Source organism: Mastomys coucha, unplaced genomic scaffold (genome assembly GCF_008632895.1).
Source record: "Mastomys coucha isolate ucsf_1 unplaced genomic scaffold, UCSF_Mcou_1 pScaffold6, whole genome shotgun sequence".
Taxonomy (NCBI): Eukaryota; Metazoa; Chordata; class Mammalia; order Rodentia; family Muridae; genus Mastomys; species Mastomys coucha.
The window spans coordinates 92,337,462-92,353,261 of NW_022196912.1; the positions used below are offsets into that span (position 1 = coordinate 92,337,462).

General features: G+C 37.1%; 1 protein-coding gene across 9 annotated transcripts in view; it reads left to right on the forward strand.

The window, feature by feature from the left end:
- The window catches only part of Fut8 (fucosyltransferase 8), a 227,694-nt gene that overhangs the window by 41,486 nt on the left and 170,408 nt on the right, over nucleotides 1-15,800 (forward strand). The window lies entirely within an intron of this gene.

A 15,800-nucleotide genomic window follows, 5' to 3' on the forward strand; every position in this document is an offset into this window, starting at 1 on the left:
GATTTGAACTCATGACCTTCCGAAGAGCAGTCGGTGCTCTTCCCCGCTGAGCCATCTCGCCAGCCCCGCATTCTTTATTAAAATAAATAAATACCTTTTTTGTTGTTAAAAAGAGATTGTATTGATTTAACAGCACTGTTTTCAGAGCTAGGGTTGTGTTTCTTTTAAAAACTATTCCATGCTGTCTCCAGTTCTAGATATTGGAATTAGTAGTTTGAACATGCGAGGAAAGGGCTTGGCCTAGCCCTTTTTTGTTAGTTTCGAGACAGGGATTTGCTGTACAGATCAGACTGGCTTTGAACTCATGGTTTTCCTGCCTCCACCTTCTGATTGTTAGGATCGGAAGCATGTGTATCACTGTGTCTGATATTACAGGCTTTCAGTGTTCTTAAAAAGAACTCAGAAAAAAAATTAATAACATAGGATAGAGGGAGAGACCTTTAACTTACAGTCATTTTGTGTGTTTATTAAGAGAAGCCATATCCAGTTGATAGAAGTAGACGGTAGCAGAACTTGCAGTGTTTCTTGGGCACAGTGTTGGATCAGGCATGTATAGAAAGAACAAGCCTGAAGTTTCCAGTTTATAAAAGTCAAATAAATTGTAGGTATTTTTCCCTGATCTTAAAATTTTACTTAAAGAGGACAGAAATTTAGTATGAAAAGGTTAATTAGTTTTTTTTTTTTTTTGAGACAGGGTTTCTCTGTTTAGCCCTGGCTGTCCTGGAACTCACTCTGTAGACCAGTCTGGCTTCAAACTCAGAAATCCGCCTGCCTCTGCCTCCCAAGTGCTGGGATAATTAGAATTTTTTTGAGTGAGCATTTGAAATGAAAGTGAGTGAACAGTCCTACTTGTGGAATTAATGATCTCAAATATAGCTTGAAAAACTATTTGGATATTTGTAAGAAAGTTGTTCTTTATTTGCTATAGATATAAAAAGATCTTGAGAAAATGTAATGCTCTGAGTCAGAGAATGCTCCTGTTTGGTGGAGATTCCTGCTGTTATGCTGGGCACTGTAAGTGCCACTGAACCTTTACACTGTTGTCATTTCTCAATATTTTTAGATGAATTTTGTCACTTGCATAAAATCTCTATACACACACATGGTCTTAGTTATATTGTGTTATCATAGAATGTTTCTTTTTTCCTTTGGGAGAGCTTGTGTATGCATATGAATATTTATGCCATTTGTGGCACATTAGGAATGTAGAGGTCAGAGGACACCCCGAGGTGATCTCCTTTTCCTGTGTAGGTCCTGGGGATTTAACACAGGTTATCAGGTTTGGCAGTAGGCCCCTTTGCCCACTCAGCCATCTTGCTGGCCCATCAAGGAACATGTTTTAAATAGGCAAAGTATCTTAGTGCAGACAGAGCAATTTAGACATTCTTTTGACAAAGAATGCAGGTTGATTATCCCTCACATTAGAATCTGAGATTCAGTATACCAAGATCTGAAACCAGCATGACAACATAAGTGAAAAATTCCATACCTTACTTCATGTGATGAGTCAAATAAAAAAAAAGACATATTAAAAATATTAATATAGTTACCTTTGTGCTATGTAAAGGTCTGTATGACACATAAATGAATTCTGTATTTAGACTCATGTCATTTCTAAGATATCTCATTATGTTTTTGAAAAAAATTCCAAAAACTGAAAAAAAATCGGAACCCTGAAACACTTCTGGTCACATGCATTGTGAATAGAGGATACTCATCATTTATTCAGTAGACAAATGCAGCATCGAGTCAGCAATACTTGTATACTGAAGTAATAATTTGTTCAGAATTGGATATATTCTTTTGGTGAATGTCATGGTAATAACTTACCTAGCATAACTTGTTAAATTATTTTTACTTAAATTGTGTGTGTGTGTGTGTGTGTGTATGTGAGGTGTATGTTGGGGGTAAGTGGTCATGGGCATGTATGAAGGCAGAACAGAAGTTCTGTGGAGTTAGTTTTCTTTTCTACCTTTGTGCAGGTTGAGAGGCTCAAACTCAGTTGCCTGGCATACATGGAAAGTGCCTTTGCCTGCTGACCCATCTCATTGGTCCTTATATAACTTTTGAATACAATGTTAAAGCTAGTACTAGAAAGAATGAAAACTAGTGTGTGGAAATATAGATGTTATTTGCCAGAAAGTGTGATATATTTAGTTAGGACAAATAACATACTCCCTGAAATGTATTTTAAGTTCTCATATATCTGATTGCACTTCTTGAACTTTATTTTGAATTTTCATGGTTTGTAAAGGTATTTTACATCAGGCATTACTACTTATCCCTGCATCCTGGCTCCTTGGGCCTTATTAAAGCACTTGTATTTATGGACTCTCTAAGATGCTCAGGGCAAATAGTAGAAATCAAGTCTTCCGAAAGCGTGTGGAAACAGAATAGTAAACAGCTGTAAATCAACTGTAAACGCTGGTTCTTCTCATAGCATTTTATGTAGAGAGAGGCCTTTCTGCTCTTCTTGTAAGTAGCAGGCTGGAGATGTAAATAGGTGAGGTGATGTGCTTTTAGTTGTGCAGCTGTCTGGAAACAGTACCCTGCTCACTACCTCTCCTCTGGAATCACTGCCTGACTCGGGGTTAGAGGAAGTTAAACTACTTATTTAATGTTTCTAAAACTCAGTTTTATTTTATTTTCTTTCCAGTTGATTTTAAGATAAAATAGATCATTTAAAAATAATTTGAGATGTGATCTTAGTCTGTAAAAAGATCAAAATGCTGATATTGGAATATACAGCTAGAAAATACAACAGTGATATTCTATAATCTCAAAACATTTCTTTTGCAATTTATTTAAAGTTTATAGAATGTAAGTAAAATGTGTTTTACAAGTATGTTAGAAAACATACTTTAAAAAAACTAGAACTAGTTTTAAAAAGTACCTTAAGATGATGTTATTTCTGGTCTTCAGAATTTACTTTATAAAAATATTGATTGATAATAATTGGTAGAATTCATAATTAACTAGTTTCTTTTATTTGGTAAGTATTATGAAACTTAGACAATCAAAAGATAATATTGTTTGAAATACTATTTAAGAAGTACAGAAACAAGACTCTTGCAGAGAAACATTTACTTCTGAATATTTGGTTTATGGAACATTATAAAATTTTGACTAAAGTAGTTTGGGTAAATTTTTGAGAGAAGAAATTAAACAATTTTGCTTAACTTTTTTCTATCATTGGAAATACCTCATTGTGTAATATCAATTTGATTTTCATTATCTAAAGATTTTTTTTTTAGCTTTTTTGGATTATAACTATTGGAAATCAATTTTCTTTTTCAGGAAGATTTCTTTCTTTTTTATTTAATCATTCTTTCATTCATTCATTATTTATTCATTTATTTATTTATTTTACACTCCAGATTTTATTCCTCTCCCAGCGCATCCTCCACTGTTCCACATCCCATACCTCCTCTCTGCCCCCTGTGTCTCCACAAGGAGGTTCCCCACCACCCACCATCCACCCCACCAGACCTCTAAACTCCCTGTGGCCTCCAGTCTCTTGAGGGTTTGATGCATCTTCTCTGACTGAACTCGGACCCAGCAGTCCTATGCTGTATGTGTGTTGGGGGCCTCATATCTGCTGGTCTATGCTTCCTGATTGGTGGTCCAGTGTCTGAGAGATCTCAGTGGATTGAGACTGCTGGTCTTCCTACAGGGTCGCCCTCCTCCTCAGCTTCTTCCAGCTTTTCCCTAATTCAACCACAGGGGTCAGCAGCTTCTCTCCATTGGTTGGGTGCAAATATCTGCATCTGATTCTTGCAGCTGCTTGTTGGGTTTTTCGGAGGACAGTCATGATAGGTCCCTTTTTGTGAGCACTCCATAGCCTCAGTAATATTGTCAGGCCTTGGGACCTCCCCTTGAGCTGGATCCTACTTTGGGCATCTCACTGGTCCTTCTTTTCCTCGGGCTCCTCTCCATTTCCATCCCTTCAGTTATTTCAGACAGGAACAATTCTGGGTCAGAGTTCTTGACTGTGGGATGGCAATACCCTCCCTCACTTGATGCCCTGTATTTCTGCTGGAGGTGGGCTCTATAAGTTCCCTCTTCCAATTAATTCTCATTTATAAGAATCAGATATGTTTAGAAGTCAGAAGTCCAGATAAAATTTAACTCCTTTACATTTAAATCTAATCCCTTACCTTGCATTTTCTTCAGAGTTAAAAAAAAAAAAAACAACAAAAACCAAAACAACCCCCCCAAAAAACAAAACAAAACAAAACAAATCCTTTACCCTTTGAGCTTTACTTTTAAAATGTTTGTTAAGCACATCGGGTACATTTGCATGTAGGGTTTTGTGAGGCTGGAGGGAAACATTTCTCTTGTGTCTTATGTACCTCATGTGTTTTTGCATGTCTGTTTAGCAGAGTACTGAAAGAGCTTTAAAGTGGTTATCTTTTCCAAGGAAAGCCATACAACACTCTGTCAGGACAGAGGGCAGCTTTCTTTGCTGTGCAGGATGAATTAAGATAATTCTTCTGGAGAAAACTTAGGTACATCTATATCCTCTTGCTAGAACAAAGCTGTGTTTGCTGATTATTGAAGTAGGGGAGAAGGATACGATAACTTGACTTTTGTTTTCTTGTTGTTCCCGGAAAAAAGAACTTAGGGAAGAAAAGGTTTCGTTTGGTTCACAGTTCAAAGTATAGTCGTCATGGTGGGGAAATCCAGGTGGCAGGAGTTTGGAGTAGCTGGTCATATTGCCTTCGGAATCAGAAGGCAGAGAGTGATGAATGTGTGCTGTTGCTCAATTCCCTTTTTCTATGCAGTCTAGAATCCATCCAGTTTAGGACCTGGTCCTACCCATACTAAGAAAATATTCCCATCCTGGCAGTGGCGACACACGCCTTTAATCCCCCAGCACTTGGGAGGCAAAGTCAGGTGGATTTCTGAGTTCGAGGCCAGCCTGGTCTACAGAGTGAGTTCCAGGACAGCCAGGGTTACACAGAGAAACCCTGTCTTGAAAAACAAACAAAAAACCAAAAAAACCCCAAAAAACCCCCAAAACAACAAAAAAGAAAGTATTCCCACCTCAGTTAATGACTTAATATAATTTCTCACAGACATACTCGGAGGCCTGTGTCCCTGTTGATTCCAAATTCTGTCAGGTTGACAACACTGGCTGTCACATGCTTTGGCAGAGATTCATTTGTTTTGGAAAGGATCAAAGTCAGGGCCAAAGTTTGTGAATTTGAAATTAGGGTTAACTTAGTTCTTTCAGTGGTAGTGATGGGGCTAGATTGGGATTGAGTAGTAATATGAGAGTGTAAACAGTAAAGCAAGGAATTTGAAAACTTGCATCTAAGTGCATCTTGCCTAGAGGGTTCTATTTAAAGAGAAAAAGATATATTTTGGCTTATTATTGCAGAGTTTAGTCCATGTTTCTGGTCTTATGTGCTTTGGGCACAACATCATGTTAGCAGGAATACATAGCAGAGAATCTATCTCTTATGGTGGACAGAAGGCAGAGAGACAGGAGGGGACAGAGACAGAGTGCCACACTATGAACCCTTCTCCATGACTTATTTCTTCTAGCTGGCCCCATGAAGACCAGTAGTTAGATCTTACCAGGAAGTCAGGATGGGGCTCTGGCCTGGAAGGCTTCCAGCGATTATAGCTACGTGTTGAGTGCAACTAAAAACACCATGGTTCCTAAAAATCCAGAAATAACCAACAGTGTGCCGATGGACTGACAGATGGCACTTCCCTGCAAGTTCTTCTTCCCTTTACAGAGTTGTTGTTTTTCCCCCTAGTCAGGGTTTCACAGTGTAGCCTTGGCTCTTTGGAACTTGCTTTGTAGACCAGGCTAGCCTTGAACTTAGAGATTCAACGGCCCCTGACTCTTAAGTGCTGGGATTAACAAAGTTCTTTTTAAAACACCAAGAGCCAGCTAACAGTAATCAATTCTTGGGACTCCTCCTCTTTGGAGAGGGAGCTCTTGATGTAAGTCAGGACACATGTGCGCCTGGTGCTCAGTAAACTACTTTTGCTTTGCACTTACCCATTTGTGAGTTTTATTCATTGGGCTCATGAGACACACTCAGCTGTTGGAAGTTTTAGTGACCATTGATAATCAGGCACCTTTGCACCAATACCAAGTATTCCTGCATCTTTTGACCAAATTCTGTCCCACTTAATGACCATCTGTGGCTTACTATCTCTTAAATTTCCCAGAACCTCCCAAATTCACACAATCAACCAGGGACTAGATATTCAGTACACATATTTGTGGGAGATAGTTGGTCTTTAAACAGGGGTGTTGAGTTGGAGACCTTCTGGGAGGTCCTTAAGTCATTATGGGTTCTCATAAAATCTCTGAGTAAGGTTATCTGAGTTGTTAGAAACAGGAAATCTGCCCTCCCTTCTTTCTGGCTACCTGTCTGGCCATGTGACTCCCCCCTTCGCAGTAATTCTGCCTAGATGATATCTTCTGTTATGGGGTTCTTACCAGAGTTGGTTCTATGCTATGTGAACCATTAGGATTCAAAACTGTAAGATAAACACTTTCTTTCTTCATAAATACCTAACCTTATGTATTTCATTATGATCTAAAAGATGTATTGCTATAATGATATCAGCATAGCATGATGTTAATGTATATAAAAGCTGTGTGTGTGTGTGTTGGATTTCTAGGATATAGTTGTAACAAACCTCTATAAACTGGATGGCTTAAAACAATAGAAATTTATTTTCTGACAGTTCTCTAAGTTGGACATCTTAAATCAGAATGTTGGGAGAGCCATACTTTCTCTGAAGGTCTAGGGAGGAATCTTCCTTTCCCCACTCTTAGCTATGACCAGTAGTTATTAGAAATTGTTGATGTTTCTTAGCTTGTCACTGCATAATTCCAGTTTCTGCTTCAGTCCATAGCACATATGCATGTAAGCATAGCAGTCCATGCATGTAAGTCCAAATTTCCTTTTCATAATGTCTGCAGTCATTTCCTTAGGACCTGCTCTAACATAATACAGTGTTCTAGTAATTTGGTCACGTCTGTAAAGTCTATTTCCAAATAAGGTTCTGTGGACAAATTCTAGTGATTCTGAACTTTTGTGGGATACACACACACACACACACACACACACACACACACACACACTACTTACTTTAATACAATACAGGGGACATATAATTTTAGATCTCATTATTTAATCTTTGTGTAGGGTAGATGGTTTTGTTCCTCAGTATTCATGAGACTATAGAAGGCTGGTTTTGTTAGCATCTATGTAGTATAAAATCTCATGCTATTTAAAATTCCCAAAACAGCATGTTGTAATTAAAAACAAACAAACCAATTTGGATGTCAAGAGACCTTGGTTCTAGTTTCCATTCTGAATTAACTATTTTGTTGTGTAACTTTTCCTGGCAAGATGTGAACAAATGACTGTTCTCCCCAGATAGGGCACTACCCACAGATGAAAGTAACAGTTATATTGAAGTTTAATTTAGTAAACTAGTGAATTTATTTGTATTATTTAAAGGAGGATAAATGTCCAGTGCACCATCCACTGTAGCATGGTGAAGACTATTATAGCTGCATCTCTAGAGCTCCCTGCACAACTTGGAGACAGCTCAGTTGGTGAAAGGGTCTCTTCTCCCTGCCAGTTGTTACAGCTTATATAGCCTAAGGGCTAGGGCCTTGTAGACATTACAAGTTTAAGGAATGCCCTGGAATTTGTGGATTGTTAACTTGTAAGCTTTGTTTATTTTTGGAGTCTTAATGAACTTTCCAGGATGAAATGTTTCAGTTAGGAAATTGTTCTATACAACCATGTCCACTTAATTACTTTCCTCATGGATAGTTAGTCGGAGGCCTGGACTGGAGGAAGAGAAGAATGGAAGAAATGATCTATTCTGACTTTTTTGCCTCTCAGATTCTAAAGTTATGTAATTGTGGAGTAACTTCTGTGTGCTGTATTTAGAGTATTGTTGGCATCAAAAAAGAAAAAGTAAAACAAGAATGTCCCAAATACCCATTGGAGCCACCCTGACTTGTGAATGTAGCACCTACTGATGAATTGTTTGGTTTACTTTAGTGAATCACTGATGAAGATCACTAACTTGCTGTTGGCCCTGCTCTTTCTAACTGATCATATTTTTTTAAATTTCCGTAGCATACCAGAAAGTGGAACACTCTTACAGCTAGTTAATTCACTTAAGGCTGAAAGTATGCCACACTCTGCTTTCTTGCTGAGTTCATAAAATGAAATGAATGTAAGGATTGTAGTTTCTCCTCTTTGCTCTCAGTTCTCTTGTTACATCTTTTTTGTTATCAAGGGATCTTAGAACAATTCTTAGTAGAGTGCTAATTATCCTGGGAGGTGGAGCATGATGGGAAAATTACAGCTGTGATTCATTGACTGCTGGATTTTCCTTGTGTTTTGAATAGGTCATTGAAGTATTTTGTTTGAAATCTTTCAGTCATGAGGTGAATCATGGTAATTGCTTCTTAGAGATACTGTGAGCATTTGTGAAGGAAATTGGTAATACTGAAATGCTTATAATCACAGTATGTAGATGTATGTATATGCTCACATTAATCAAGTTTGTCTGTTGGTATCAGAATAGGTGGAATCAATGTCTAGATATGAGGTAGTTATGAGGAAAATTAAATTTTTTTATTTTAGTTAATACAGTAAAAATTTAAAACTATTCTGAAGATATTCTATTTGAGTATAGAATTTAATGTAATCTTAGGAATACTTGGGATAAAATGTTAAAAAGAACAGAATATAGGAGACTATGTACTGTACATATGGTGGAGTCATAGTTTTTATTTATATTTCCATTTTCACTGAAAATGGTAGGAGAATCAGAGTTGAAGTTGCCTTGCTACTCTCCCCAAGGTAGGCTTAAAATGTTAGCAGGCTGGAGAAATGGCAGTAGTTAAGAGCACTTCCAGAGGGGCCTAATTCTCAGCACTCACATGGTGGCTTACAGTGTCTTTAACTCCACTTCTAGGGGGCCTGACACCTTTCTCTGGCTTCCCTATACACCAGGTGCACATGTGCCAAGTTTTTGACACAAAATTTTGCTTTTTACTAAAGAACTTTCAAAAATTTTCTTGTAAGATAAGTCTGTTAGATTTTTATTTCTCTCAACTGTTGCTTATTTGAGAAAGTCTTTATTATTTCTTTATTTTTAAAGTATAATACTGAAATTCTGACTGTTGCTTGTTTGAGAAAGTCTTTATTACTTCTTTATTTTTAAAGTATAATACTGTAATTCTGAATTGGACTTGTTCTCTTTTTAATAGTTGAAATATTTCATTTTGTTCTGTTCTTGTTATGTGGTTTGTGAAGTGGGGAGCTTGAGGTAGTCCTGACCCCTTTCCTCTGTAGCTAAGGTGGCCTTTTGGTTTTTATTATCCTCTTGCTTCTCTCTGTCTGATTTTTGGCAATCTTCATGTGACATGCCTACATTTAATGTGGTGGCGTTTATCCTGCTGTGTTCTCTGGCCCCTGAACCGCACCACAACAGTTCTTGTCTGCTGCCAAGTGTGGGTTTGTGGCATTTCCTTTTTGTTTCCTGTCTCCTGCTAACCTTGTCCACCTGCTTTTCCATGTTATTTGCATCTCCTATCAGCATTCTTAGCATATGGAGCTCACATTTCTGGTGATATTTCTAAAACCTCTGTAATACCCCAGTCTGGTCCTTTTAAAAGATCAGTCTCATGTGAATTTGACTTGGGTATCTTTTCCCTGTGTCAGAAGATAAAGGGGCTGGAGTGGGTATTTCCCTTCTGGATTGCTCAGGTACTGTAAAAACCTAGACACAGGCTGGGTAAAACCCCAGTTGCTTAAGTTTTAATAAAATACTTTCATTTTTGGAGGGAAGGCCTATTAGTAGTACAGAGAACTGGGCACATTTCAAAAAAGTTATGTTTATTTTTTTGTCTGCTGTTAAGTATAAGGGTCTTTTCTCAGATTTTTACTTTAACAATCTGATAGAGTTCCTGAAGATAAAACTCAAGGAAATATCAGGACTTTGATAGGATTGGGTCCTCTAGCAGGTTTTAAAATTTTATTTATTGGGCCGGGCAGTGGTGGCACACGCCTTTAATCCCAGCATTTGGGAGGCAGAAGCAGGCGGATTTCTGAGTTCGAGGCCAGCCTGGGCTACAGAGTGAGTTCCAGGACAGCCAGGACGATCCAGAAAAACTCTGTTTCAAAAAAAAATTATTTATTAAATAATTTCTTTTATTGTAATATACTTAAATCATTTCTCTTTTCATTTCTTCCCTTCAAACTCTTCCATACACCCTTCCTTGTTTTCTTTCAAATCCATGCCTTCTTTTTTCATTAATTTTTGTTACACATGCATTCCTGAATACATTAATACAACCTTCTTGCTCTGTATAATGTTGCTTATATGTATGTTTTCAGGACTGATCATTTGGAAAAAATGAGTGTGCCTTTCCTTGGGAAGGCTCTTTCTCCTGTTCTTAGTGTTCCTTACTTAGCTGTAGTATAGGGTTGAAGATTCCTGGGTTTCTCTCACAGGTTTAAACTGCCTCAGCAATTTAATTATTTATGTAGATGTGTATATTAGTAGTACATGTTTTAAGGATTTATTTGTTTTATATGTGTAGTGCGTTGTCTATATGTATATATGTGTGAACCACCCTTAGAGATCAGAAGAAGGTGTCAGATCTCCCAGGACTTAAGTTATAGATGGTTGTGAGCCATCATGTGGGTGCTGGGAACTGAATCCAGGTCCTCCAGAAGAGAAGTGCTCGTAACTACTGAGCCTTCTCTCCAGGCCTGCTTCAGCAACTCTTCAGCTGTACTAAAGTATACACACTGGTGCTGCTTCCAAGTGAGAGCTCTGTTCCCCACATGTGACTTTCTGCCTTGCTGTCCATGGGCCAGCGCAGCAGTTCATCTTTTGACCTCAGTTCCATAATAGATCTAACAAAGTATTGATTTTCAGCCTTTTTTCTTGTTATGGGGGTGAAAGTAATGAATCCTAGGTTCTCTACATTTTTAAAATTCAATTAAAGTTATTATTTTCATTGAATTTTGTAGTATGATAAAGACTTTGTATATTAATGTCTTTTGATTTGATAATACAAACTAGAAGTTTTATTTTCTAATATGCTTATATATTTTGGGGTAACATTCTAATTTGCTTGTTTTTTTGTTTTTTGTTTTTGTTGTTGTTGTTTTTTCAAGACAGGGTTTCTCTGTGTAGCCCTGGCTGTCCTGGAACTCACTCTGTAGACCAGGCTGGCCTCGAACTCAGAAATCCACCTGCCTCTGCCTCCCAAGTGCTGGGATTAAAGGCTTGTGCCACCACCGCAACATTCTAATTTGCAAGGAAGCTTTTTCACAGGAAATTGATCCATAGTACTTATTTTTTTTTTGAAATTTTTATTTTTATTTATTTTGTTTCTTATTACTATTAAAATGCATCAGTATATTTACTATTTAGCAAATACAGTTTGATTCAATAGCAACCGTTGTTTCCTGTGTTGTGAGGTAATGATTTCTTTTTCTATTCGTAAACTGAGTGTCAGTTTGTGCCAAGTTTCACTAGTTTTACTTTGGATACCATACTGATGATGTGGGGAGTATTGGTAGTTTGGATTTGTGAAACCAGTTAATTATATGAACCATTTACATTGGGTTTTTAATTTAAATTTTTTTAGTTATTTTATGTGAATTAGTGTTTTGTCTGCATGTGTATATATGTACTTTGTGTGTGCTTGGTGCTGGCTGAGGTCAGAAGAGGATGACGGATCCACTGGAGCTGGGTTGTGATCAGGGGACTGTACAAGAACAGTGGGTGCTCCTAACTGCTTGACCATCTCTTCAGCTTAATGTTGGATTTCTTAATCAGTAGATTGAATAGAGCATAATAGACTAAGTCCTTATACTTTTGTGATTTTGTCAGAAAAAAACTCATGCAAATATTTTGGAGACAAATTTATGTAAATTAAAAAAATATAAAATAATGGTTTAAAGATTTTATTTTGGAAATTCATTATATTTTAGATTCTGATGTTCACCAAAGTGCTGAATTTGATGACTCTGACTCCACCGGTTACCTGTAAAAGCTGCCAAAGGATTATTTTAAGTCTTCTGAGGCACCATTCCTCTTTCTTGATGTCTAAGTTAGAGATTTTATGCATAACTACATTTATCCTCCTGTTTTTTCAAGATATTGGCTAAGAATAATAGAAACATGTCTTTCTGCAAAATTGGTTAGGCTTTGATGAGCCCAAGATAAGAAGAAAGGGATTGAAAATCATTGGATTCATTTTATTGTAAAATTAACAAAATTCCTTAGTTGACTTTGTGTGTGTGTGTGTGTGTGTGTGTGTGTGTGTGTGTGTGTGGCTTTGTTAAGAGAAATATCACTTATCTGCTATGGGAAACCAAAGTCTTGCCTACATAGATGCTTACATATTTATTTATTTCTATCCTTATTCCCCCCTGAGTCTTGTGGTACTGTATTTTCTTCAAAATAAAACAAGCAAACAACAACAACAACAACAAAAAACCCCCAAACTTGCTGTGAGTTTGGAATATGAACTGATAAATGACTCTGGAGGGAGCTGATAGATTTACTAGGTGAGTAAGGTCTATGCTAATGATTACAGAACAAGATGATGTTTGCCAAATTGTATTTGAAAATAAAGAGTCTGAGTGTTGGTATGGAAAGTCATTCTGCAGGCTAAAATTGAGTAGGTTATGAGGATTCAATGCAAATCCTCAAACCTGCATGGTAAACATTTTACCTACTGAAGCATTTCTCCAACCCTTGAATGGCACTTCAAGGAGATCAAGTTTATTATGACATAGAAACTTTTTTGGATCATTTTAAACACAAATATCTAGTTTTTTTATTTTAATTATTTTAATTCTCTGTGTAACTCCATTGTACTCCCATTTAACAGAGTTGGTGTGTTTTCTTATGTGCTTATATTTATATTTGTCACTGTTTTCATAATAGAATTCAAATTCAGTATGAATATACTCTAATCTTCTACAGTACCAGGCACATAGTAGGCAGTCAGTAATAGTTGATGAATCGAGTGTTTTGTTTTGTTTTTGGAGCAAAAGAGGTTCAGGTTTTAAGTGGCATATAATTAGATTAGGGTAATTTAATTTTGTAAAGATCATGTGAGAAAGTAGCACTGTAATAACATTAATTTTCAGGCTTGACAGTTTTTATTGTCATATTCTATTAATATACATCACCATTAAGTTGAGAATTTCAGACAAAATTTGATTGGCAAAACTAGCTTTTTAATAAAAATTCTAAATAAATTTTGAAGTATTACAAATTTTATTTCATTTTATTTTAGAAGTTCCATGAGATACTCTGAAAGCTCTAGAAGTTAACGTCTTAGGAAATGTCTGAAGTAAAATGTATGAAGTAAAATTATTTCAGAATCTGTAGGAGAAAAAGAATACGCATTAAATTGTAAGTAGGGTTGTTTTTGCCATTGTGGGCCAATCAGAGGGTAAATGCCAGCCAGTATGAGTAGGCAGCTGGAATGGCTCTGTAGGTAAAGTTTCTTGCTGCCAGTCCTGAGGACCTTCAGGACTTACACGGTGGAAGGAGAGGATCGATTTTCAAAAGTTGTCCTCTGATCTCTGCAGGGGACACACACCACACACACAGACACACAAATGAACACTAACTTTAAAAAAAAAATGCTTTAATCATGTATTTGCTGAGAATCCCAGAAGTAATACCTGTAACTTAATGTTGAATTAAACTGTATTAAATATAGTGTATAAAGTCTCCCTCAATGTTATACTGTCAGAAGAAAATTATGACAAATTTAGTTTCAAGAGCAAATTGACTTTTACTAATAATTAAAGGAATCTGATTTTGCCTGAAGTAGACTGGAGGGTAGACTGGAGGGTAGACTGGAAGGGGATAAATTGTCACTCAGCTGAGTTTCTGTTGTGCCTTTCACTGCTGTGTTCTCTTTGGTGGTGAGTGCTCTGGTAGCTCTTAAGTGGGAAATCTGTACCTACCTGTCAGGTTATGGCTTAGGTGGTAAGATCACCTCAACCAATTTAGCCATGATTTTTCCTGAGTATACAAGAAAATGACATGGAAGGAACAATCCTTGTGAATTTTGGAAGCTTGCATTGTCCCCATGGTAACTGCCCATTTGTTGCAATCACCATCACTCATTTTTCAGATTGTCCCTTGGCAGTGACTCAGTAGCTACCACAGATTGCAGGAGGTCACCTCGACTCTCTGCACAAACTGACCCCTGATTTAAAAGCCTGAAAGATCAGAAAATCAGTGTAAAATAGTAAGACCTGGCAAGAATTTATTTAAAACCCCCAGGGCTTCATGATGAACAAAGGAGGGGACCCCAAAAGGCATCATCTTTTTCTTGCAGTTCCTCAAGGGACCTTAGTTGTCAGAAGTTTTTTCAAGTCCCTTATTGTCACCAGAAGCCATCAATGACAAATGTTACAACAGATTTTAAAGATCTGATGGGCATGTATGTGTGACTTTGGAGTTGGACACTTCATTTTATGAAGCAGAGTGACTGTTCTGGGATGAGCAGAGGAGGTCAGCTTTAAAGCAGGAAAGGGCTGAAAAGGCCAGAAGCAACAAAAAAAGCGATGATTATTACTTTCTGGGATTAGAGGAGAAGGCACTTCTTTGTCAGAGTGATTCTGGTTGGCTGGACACTCCTGCTGTTTTTGGAAACTGGCCCATCAAAATTAGCTGGGGTTACTTTAGCACTTGTGACTTCGTTCTAGTTATATCTCATCTGCTGGGGCCCAGAGCAGGAGGCTAGTCCAAAAAACAATGATATTTCATGACCTTGTTTAATAGCAGTGACTTAAGTCTGTTTTGTTCTAACTCTGCCTGGAGCTTACTCTCTCTGTAGAACTTTTTGCCCCTTCAAAATCAAAACCAAGGCTGGGCATACCCATGGTACACACCCTTAATCTTAATACTCTGATGGTGGTGGCAGGGGACAGCCTTGGCTACATAGTGGCTTTGAGGCCAGTTTACTTTGAGATCTTGTCTCAAAACAACAAAGAAAATGTAATCAAATTGCTTATTAGATACCAAGCTTTAGAGGGTGTCCTTTCCCAAATGGCTCTAAGTATTTAGCTGGAGCTGCTTTAGTGTAATCTTTGGACTTTGTAGTGTTGAAGCATCAGAGTTTTTGCATATGGCCATAGTTTCTTAATTTTTGTGTGTGTGTTTACATTATCTAACAGACCTTTAAGTTTTTTCTTTTTTTGAGTTCGGTGTCTGAAAATTGAATCTCCACCAGTTGTGTGTGTGTGCAAGTGAATGTGTGTGTGTATATGCATGGTAGAGAGAGAGACAGAGAGACAGAGAGAGACAGTAAGCAAGCAAGTGAGCTGGGGTTGTATCTAGAACTTTGTACATGCTAGGCAAATAGACTACAATTGAGTTATGACTATGATCCCTTATATTAACATACTTTTATTAGGAACTTTAATTTTCATGATGAGGGTATCTATAAAGGTTCTTTTTTTAATTTAATTTAATTTATTTTTTTTAAGTTTTATTGCATTATGATGAGAAAAGTTACATGATTTCAATTTATCTGAATTTGTTACATTTAAAAACATATTTTAAGTAAATAGAATTAAATCACATTCTTGTTTCCCTTATGTACCACAACTCCTCCCAGGGACCCCCCCTTCAATACCTACAATATCTTTTTTGTCATATTCCTTAAAACTTATAAAGTACTATAGCAATAAAAATAAGTATTATAAAAGTTGTTTGATATAAAACAACAATCAATTTAACAGTCTTAT